Source organism: Ixodes scapularis, unplaced genomic scaffold (genome assembly GCF_016920785.2).
Source record: "Ixodes scapularis isolate PalLabHiFi unplaced genomic scaffold, ASM1692078v2 PGA_scaffold8__174_contigs__length_109621045, whole genome shotgun sequence".
Lineage (NCBI taxonomy): Eukaryota > Metazoa > Arthropoda > Arachnida > Ixodida > Ixodidae > Ixodes > Ixodes scapularis.
The window spans coordinates 30,600,610-30,610,082 of record NW_024609883.1 but is presented as its reverse complement, the minus strand read 5'-3'; the positions used below and the strand labels follow the sequence as shown (position 1 = coordinate 30,610,082).

General features: G+C 45.1%; 1 protein-coding gene across 1 annotated transcript in view; it reads left to right on the top strand.

Moving 5' to 3' along the window:
- The first annotated feature begins 7,281 nt into the window (after nucleotides 1-7,281).
- The window catches only part of LOC115311604 (zinc finger protein 525-like), a 53,287-nt gene continuing 51,095 nt past the window's right edge, over nucleotides 7,282-9,473 (top strand). The window contains exon 1 of the mRNA XM_042286602.1: nucleotides 7,282-7,353. The gene's annotated coding sequence lies outside the window, so the exon portion shown is untranslated. The remainder of the gene's footprint in view (nucleotides 7,354-9,473) is intronic.

The window sequence follows — 9,473 nt, the reverse complement described above, 5'->3', positions numbered from 1 at the left end:
CTACCGACTGTTTTAAGAAGCTATTTATGCGAGGTTGTGTCGTTCTAGCATTAGGAAGTTTTAGTAGGTGCCTTCCTTGATAGGAAGAGGCAACCCAAAGCGGGAGCTAGCAAAACAAAATTGAACGTCCTGATAATACGGCCAAATATTTTTTTGCTTGTTTTTTACGTTGTTTGCGTGCGGTTAAAGATAACAAAAGCGAAGATTTTGTCGAGCTTCCCACCTCCACAAAAGCGCACTGCAAAAGCGGAACTAAAAGTGCCCCCCCGCAATCCCTCTCACCCTTGCCCAACCTTTTTTCCCAAGTGAACTCTTTCCGCATGAATAGCTGACCTCATTTTTGTGATCAGCTTGTTTTCAGTTGCCTCGTCGCCGTGTTAAATACGAATTTGGTGTCCTGGGAATGTGTTTTTCGTGCACGCTGGCTCGTGCACGCTGTCGTTTGGACGGTGCCCTATGCAGTTGCTCGGCGCAAGCTGATGCTCGTTCTCATCGATTGAATATGCTGTTCACTTTTACGTAGAACAGATATAAACACCGCATAGATAACCATTTCTCGTGGGGTGAGTACATTTTTTTTATTATTGTTTCTTGGGTAGATGTTTCTAGCAGCTGGGACGAAGTTAGAACCATATAGACAGGGGTCGAAATAGAGCAACCATCTTGGGCAGCTACGCGATCATGCCAAAGGTGCAAACGACAGTTTGTTCTGCAATCGTCGAAGCGGAGAAAATGCTCGCTTCAGTTTTTGGTAACTACGATCAAATGTCCACAAAGCGTTGTTCGATCAAGATATGTCTGCGGAGCAGAGAGCAATGAGAGTGTCAAAAGACTGATCTGAATTCTAGAGTCATCGCATCGAATCCAAAGACAACGCCGGGCTTCGAGTGCAATAATTCCAAATATCGAGAAAAATAGCGCATTTAGAAATCTATCTCAGTGTAAACGGAATGCTTATGTTACACGTTTTACGGCATTTATTTGTCTCCGACGGCGTTGTATTTTCCACGGCCTCAACGGGAAGTTGCGGAGCTTCACGCCTGCTAAGCTTCCGGGGTTGCAACAGTCGGGTACGCAACAGCGCCTAAAGCTTCGGCGTTTACTCTTCTGCGACATCCGATATCAATGTTAATAAAATACCAAAAACGCACGCATCAACACCTTCAAATTGATGCGTGAACAGCCCCAAGAGCAAGCAGGCTGGCGAAAGGGCCTTCCCAGTATTGCAAATATTTTGAGCTAGATAGCGCAACGTGTCGCACCAAAAACGTTTATTAAGAGCTCCGATGACCGAAGTAATTACAACACGGTGACCGTGTGGGAGAGTTTCTCCCGAGTGAGCCAATCAGCCCGCGGCGCAAAGCGAGAGGCGTGAGCGCATGCGCGCGAACTCTCCGCTACTCCTAGCTGAGGGGGGAGGGCCGCCATTTTCATTCATTCGCCCAGCGGAATGCATGTGATCGACATCCAAATTTCGGTTCTTTACTTTTATTTGGCAGGCTTGGCAAGAAAATAATATAACATTGTTCCTCGGTGGCTTAAAAAGCTAACGAATTACTTTTCTCCACGTTTGAACGCCAACTTTGGGTAAGGCTAAAAAGAAATAAGCCTGTAACGGTCGACGCGTAGCCTGAACAGTGCTCCGCGCCTGCAGCGTTGCGTCAAATACCTTCCACAGCCCAATAAGGAAAGATGGCAGCTTGCAGAGGCCTTCCATTGGACATGTACGCGCGCACTTGCCAAAATGTCTTGTGTTGGTTTCGTTTCAATAATGTCGACAGGTGGATGTCGCACTGTCGCACTCATCTGTTGATCTCAAAAGTGGCTCAGTCTCGATTTCACAGAATAACCCTCGAAATCGCAACACTAACCAATGCTAATAAAAAAAAATTATTTACAGTGTTATTTTATTTTGTCCTCCATAAAACACGTAAACTTTTGCCAAGTCTCGAAAACTGTTTTTTTTTTTTTTTTTTTCATTTTTATTTGTGTATATTAAAAAGGTATTTGTTACTCTGCTCTTTCTTCAAGTGTGGTTTAATCGAAAAACCAAAACATGGCAATATATAGATTTCTTAGACTCTACTGATTTTTGTGCAAATCTCAACGTTGGCAAATCTACACCTCGTTGAAATCTACTGACTTTTTGGAGATCAATCTGCTGACTTTTTTTTTCTCCGTCTGGCAACACTGGCGAGAATGCTGGAGACGTTAGGGAGATCGGCACTAACAAGGAAATAATTATCCTGGGGGACATGAATGCACATTTGGAAGACTTTGATGGACGTACCGATACAACAGGAAGGAGATCTGCGAAGCTCTTGATCTGGTATTGGTTAACGCCCAGCTAAATGTGATGGAAAAATAATGTGGGAGAGAAAGAACTCTCACTCGACTATCGACTACTGTTTAATGTCACGGAAGATGTACAACAGACTTGGGGGTATGGAAATAGATGAGGAAAGCACAAAAAGTCTGGGGAGCGACCATAAGAGAATCAAGATCAGATTTGGCTCAGTAAAATCAGAAATGCAAAATCAAAAACAAGAGGGTAGAAATAACTTAAATGATAAACAATTACAGGAGGTATCTAAACGGATCGAGAACATAGTATCCAAGCAACCGGAAAGAGAATGGGCATATGAAGACTTAATAAGTGTTTTCAAAAAAAAATTAGAGAAACATCAAACCAGACAAGGAGGAAGAAAACATAAACGCGAGCCCAAAAGCTGGTGGGATAAAGAGGTTAAGGCAGCAATATTGAGACGCCAAGCGGCATCTAAAGAACACAGATGGGCAAAAAATAGGGGGGCCACACCAGCCGAAGTGACATCAAAATGGGGGGACTTTCAGGAACGAAAGCGGGAGGCATCAGCATTAGTACAGGCCAAAATTGGGAGGGCAGGGGTCCAGTGGATGATAGAGATAAACCAAAAGGATAGGAATGCGGCAAAAAGGTTCTGGGAACACATCAGTGCACAGGGAAAAAAGACCGAGGGGTACCAGCAGGCGCTAATCACACAGGAAGGGACAAAGGTAGAGGGGGAAGAGGCAAGGGAATACATTAGACATACAATCGAAGCAGCATTTTCGGAGTTAGAATCAGGTGAGGCCATAGGGAATAATAGCATCTACACAACACAAGAGGAGGATCATAGTGAAGGAGAGGAAATGACCATAGGGGAATGGAAGAAAGCAGAAGGAAGGGTTCCGTCTTGAACTGTGACAGGTCGAGACGCCATACCAATGAGACCGATAAAAGTTATAGGCCAAACAAGCAAATTGAAACTAAGGCAGGTAATTGACCAGATACTTATGGGAGGGGAGCTACCCAGTGACTGGAAATTGAGCAGGATGAGATTATTATATAAGAGCAGGGGAAACAAAGACGGTATCAAATCATACCGACTAATCACAGTAACTTCAGTAATATACAGACTAGCTATGCAAATCGTAAAATGAAGAATGGACAGAGAGAAAGCAGATTCTAGGGGAGCTCCAAAACGGTTTCAGGATGGATAGACGATTACCGTATTTACTCGCACAATGAACGCACTCGCGTAATGAACGCACCCCCCAAGTCGGCTCTCAAAATTACGACTTTTTTTTTCACTCGCGTAATAAACGCACCTCCAACTCGGACGTCAAAATTTTAACCCCCTCCCCCCACGCGTGCGAAATGAACGCACTTTTCTATCCTGGTGCAGCGAGGTCGCGAATGCATGGGCAGCGTGGGCGAACAAAACGCCTTGCGAAAGGCGTTAAAAAAATTCGCAAAGATCCAACAGAAGCAAAAAAAAAAAAACATGGAGCTTTTTTTTTTCTTTTTTTTTTTTGCACAGCGCAGTCTGGACTTTGGGTTCGCGCGCTGCCGCTCGCAAGGAGGTAAAAGAAAAGCGGAGAAGCGCTCTAAGCGAACGAAACAGCTTACGAAAGGCGGCAAAAAGAAAAAAAACACGAAACTAAGAAAAAACAAAAAGTGTTTTTTTTTTTTTTTTTGCATAGCGCAGTTTCGTTACGGAGGGTCGCGCGCCGCGCGCAAGGAGACAAGAAAGAGGAGCGGAGAAGCCCTCTAAGCAAACGAAACAGCTTGGGAAAGGCGGCAAAAAGAAAAAAAGACCCACGGAACTGAAAAAAAAAAAAAGATAACTTTTTTTTCTTTTGCACAGCGCAGTTTGGTTACGGGGGGTCGTGCGTCGCGCGCAAGGAGATAAGAAAGATAAGCGGAGAGCCCTCGCTTAAGCAACGCCTAAGCAAACAAAACAACTTGCGAAAGGCGGCAAGAAAAAAAAACCCCAAGAAATAAAGGAAAGTTGTTTTTTTTTTTTGCGCAGCTTAGTTTCGTTACGGGGTCGGGCGCCGCGCGCAAAGAGATAAGAAGTTACTTCGATTTTTCAGGATAAAAGGTCCGTTCATTATGCGAGTAAATACGGACGCAAAAATTTTACTTCGCGTAATGAACGCCCCCCCTAACTTTGCATGGATTTTTCGGAAAAAAAAGTGCGTTCATTCTGCGAGTAAATACGGTAGATGATAACTTATTCATAATCACTCAGTGCATAGAGATGGCAATGACAAGCCAAAGGCCATTATGGGTAGCATTTTTGGACATCAAAGGGGCATATGACAATGTGAATCAGGAAAAACTTTCGGACCAACTAAGAGGGTATGGCCTAGGGGGAACCACGGTTAAGTTCCTAGAACGGGTTTATACGGAGAATAGGGCGATTATAAAATGGGAAGCCGAAACTACAAAACCAGCAGCAATAAAAAGAGGACTTATACGGGGTTGCCCATTGTCTCCCTTGCTCTTTATGATATACCTCAGTGAGATGGAAAAAAGATTAGAGCAGTGCAACCTAGGTTTTGATCTGAATTACATGGAGGAAGGACGTAAAGTAAATCAACTATTGCCAGGGTTAATGTTTGCAGATGACATCTCGTATCAGAAAGCCATGAGACAATACAGGAACTGATTAGGATTTGCAGCAGGGAAGGGGACAGTTTAGGGCTAAAATTCAGTAAGGACAAGTCGGGTATAATAGTTTTCAACAATGAGAAGGGGAAACCCCTGGAGATACAGGACACAGTGATAGAACACGCAGAAAAGTACAAATATCTAGGGGTCTGTCTCAATGAGGGAAGGAAATATGTAGAGGAACACGAGGAGAATACAATTAGAAAAGCGAAAAGAAATTCATCTATTATGAAGCTCAAGGCACTATGGAACTTTAACAGATATGAAGTGGTCAGAGGTAGTGATGGTACCAGGACTGTGTTTTGGCAATGCAGTACTGTGCATGAAATCTGAGGTTCAATCAGGGTTAGAAATTGGACAAAGAAGCGTAGGCAGATTGGCACTGGGAGCACATAAAAAAAACACCAAATGAGGGCGTACAGGGGGACATGGGATGGTCGTCTTTTGAGAGCAGGGAGGCAATTAGTAAGTTGAAATTTGAACAAAGGTTGACTGAAATGGATGATATGCGGTGGACACGGAAGGTATTCAAGCGTATTTATACATGAAAAGTTTAAACATCTACACACTGGTGATGGGCTGAACAGACTACGTCGGTGAAAAAGAAGGTGAAAGAGGCAGAGAGGAGAATGTGGGAGGGGAGAATGCAGGAGAAATCAGCTTTAACAGTGTACAGGTCACGAAAGCAGGAGATAAGAAAGGAAAATCTATTTGACAATTCACTGGGAAGTGCTTTGCTGTTCGAGGCAAGAACGGGAGTTTTGAGGACGAGGACGTATAGGGCTAAATTTCAGGAGGCCGACACATTATGTGCCGCCTGCCATAATGATAGCGAGACACTGGAGCACTTGGTTTTGAAGTGCACGGGGCTTCGTCCTGCCCTCCCTGAAGGGGTAACGGATTTGGCCGGGGCCCTGGGTTTTACTGGCGACGATGGAAGGACGGTAGAGAAAAGAATTACAGTGACAAAGAGACGATTAGAGGATTGGTGGAAATTATCTAGGGAAAATTAAATGATGGACAACTGGGAACAGGCGGGACAGAGGAAAATTGGGACTCCCTCCCGCGTGGCTCCGGCCCAAAGTCTCAACCCTGTCTCCCAGTGGGTCCGGTGCTGGGGTAACGCCGAAAAGATCTGACCAGAGGAAAATTGGCGACTCCCTCGCCGGGAGGAAGAGGCAGGGGGGTGATTTTTTTTAGTTTTTTTTGCCCGATCCCCCGAAGGTCATCCTGGTGATATCCCACACTGCCTGGTGATAGTTAGGGGGAGAAAAATTGCTCTTAAAGGGGTACGGAAACAAAAATTTAAATATTCAGATTTCGTTCGGAAATGAGTCAAGCATGACGGGCAATAACCGTAAATGATAATCGCACATTTGTATTTTGAACGATTGGCCATATTTTTCGTTCTAAACGGGGCACTCGAGCAAGCGCTCGAAGAGAAGCGAACGGAGAGTGCGATGCGTCATGGGATATCCGGCGCAAGCAAAAACAGAAAGAAAAGTTTTCCCGCGGTCGTGGAGTAGCAAGGCAGGAGTGGTTAGGAGCTTTGCCCTTGGTGGCGTTGTCAGCGTTGTGGTGGTGTCCATAGCGTCAGCGCGTTACAACCGAGCCGTTCGAAGTGCCCGTGGGGTGACGAGCGTGTGGCTGGCTTAAGGAGCACGTAGCTTCCACAACGCTAGTCAGCTTAGTGCTGAACAGGGTGGGGAAAGCAACTTTTGTTCGAGTTTTGAGCGACAGGCTAATCTTCTAAGGGGAGAATGGCTGTGTCCAGTTGCACGGACAAGGGTCCGAGAAAGAGGGGAGTCCTTCCTTTCCGTCTTCTTGGACCGTTTGGTACAATGCGCGACTTGTGAGTTGAGCAGGAAAGCTAAGAGGGAAAATGTTGAAATGCCAAAGAGCGGCGCTGCTCCGAAGGAATCTGCTACGTCACGACTACGTAGCAGATTCCACAACTTTGCTAGACTACCTTCCAAATAGGCTCCGCATGCATCCACCAGGTGCATATTGAAAGATCGTTTATTTAGCTTTAAATTTAGATTTCTTGTGCCTTTCAACGGAAGACTGGTGTTTTTGAGGTTAGGGTGGAACATGCAACACATTCAAGCTAGAAAATGAGCGCTGAAATTTCGTTTCCCTACCTCTTTAAAAAAGCGGGAGGAATCACGTGTTTGTCTTTTTAGACTTAGGCTAGGTGGCGCAAGCTGCCGCCCGTTGCAAAGGGAATAGCCATTAACTGCCCATCCATCCATCCAGGTTTATTTTATTGTTATCCGACTCTTCACGACAACGAGTGTTGGGAGGTGAGATTGATTTCATGTTCTGAAACTTCGACACTTCTCTTTATTCAACAAGCGGGTGCCTTTCTTAGCAAGGTAAAACAGCGCTGTGCCTTCCTTGTTTCTTCCGTCACGTTTCTTCGCGCTGTTTTACCTTGATGATCCAGTGGTCAGCGGCACGACCTCCTGCAGCATGGGCAAACATTCGGGTGACGGTAGCCAAACGATGTCTGACACAGATGTCTGAAGCTGAGCCCGTGCTCAGTGGCTTGCCAACTTCAGCGCATGTCTGTGATGAACACTGTCCATAAATGATTAGCGTCAGACAATGTAGCCAGTGTAAGAGAACGAATGGGTGTTTTAGCCGTCAACGTTTTTGCGCTCCTCCGCCTTCTTGTTTGTACTGTGGGCATTCTCCAACTTCGTCGCCTCTCGCCCGTCACATCAGGAGACGGTGATTGCCTGGATTGTACCGGCGCCCGTGCTGTGTTGGTCGCACGGATCCCCGACGCCGCCTGTACTCGGGACTCGCTCGGTTACGGGGGGCTATGTTGCACGGTTTGGACTCCCAGGAGACTAGGGAGAAGGAAGTGACGTCAACGACACAGCAAACGCAGATTGGTCGTCTGCAAAACCTAACTGGTACCAATTGGAAATTCCACTTGGAATCTAATGGAAATTTTCAACTGGGGTTAACTGCGCTTTTGTGAGCGAGTGTGGTTCTCTTCAATATTTTTTTGCCTCAGGAATAAAAGGTCGACCAGTAATTTACGCAGCCCACTGCGCAAGTGATAAATGATGCGGTACATTCTGGATAACATGATTTTCATTTGACCCTTCCAATGATGCAACGAGGTACTTGAAACATTGGTCGTCTATTACTTTAAAGCACTCCTCATAATTATAACAATTCTGTTTACGGCTCAGAAGTAGTGTGTGCCAAAACAAAATAATATTGCTTTTTCAATTAGCGTTATTTCGCGATTTTCATGTGTCTGCATAAAACTATAAACACAGAACTATAATGCTCAACGTTGCACATCCGACATTCCCAACTCTCCCTGTCTTCCTAAATGTTTGTGCGTGTCGTAACACCAGAAACTGGTATTTTAAAGGTTAGAAACGAGACGTTGCGAATATGGGACGCACACTTTCACACGAAGCTGACGTCAAGTGACTCAAATCGAAAAACATGCATATTTACAATATCTCTTCTGGTGAAGGCCTAGCAACCGTTCCATTAGTTTTCGCGCACAAAACGGTGACTCACAAAAAAAAACAAGAACGCAGTGTTATTTCCTTCACTTTAACAATGTACACAGACGTGCAGGCTGGCGCTGATGATGCCTCAAAACCGAAACTCTCGTAGCGTGATTCGTGACTGCGCCACGCTCGCTTCTACCCAACCTCGTTGTCACGCCACTTCTGCAAGGAGTCGCGAAAATTTCAAGTAAACTCACAAAAATGACACCGATACAATTATCTTGTAGAACATCACCTTATTTAACGATAACTGTGTCAATATTGTCACGAATGACAAGTGATGAGGCAATAATAACTGAAGAAACTAAATGTTTAATGGAACGAACTTGTGCCCAAAAAGATAAAAGGAAAGAAAGATAACAGAGCGTTGCGGGTGTCGAAGGCGGCAAAGCAGCAGGATCGAATGCTGAGGCGAAAACTGACTGCAGATCGCCACACGGAGCCCCTTATGTACACGTGTGGGCTTCTGGAATAATCGGCGTAGAAGGTTCGGCGTGCAGAACATTTTGACCTCGAACAAGCAACATGGTTCTCAAATTTACCAGAACATTACTTTACAGAGTCAACAAAAATGCGCCTCCGCGGCCAGGAATCGAACCTTGGCTTTCCGCGTGGAAAGCACGCGCAATAACCGTTAGACCACAAGCGTGCTGCCTTCTTGGTCAGCTGCGCTCGTGGCAATATGCATTACATTTTGCATTTAAGTTAAGAAAAAAAAAAAAAAACTTTTTCGCGAGAAAAAACTAAATATCCATGTTCAGTGTGGTAACAATGTATTTTTGCCGAGTTCGGAGCCGAATCCTAAGATTCGGCCCCAAACTTTCGATTCGGCGAAAGTTTGGCCCATTGCTAAGTTTTTGGGTATAAAATAAAGGGAATGGAGGCTTACTGTTAAAAAGTGGCACAAATATATTTGTTGAAGTAACACACCCAAGCGGGAAAGGGAGTCCCCA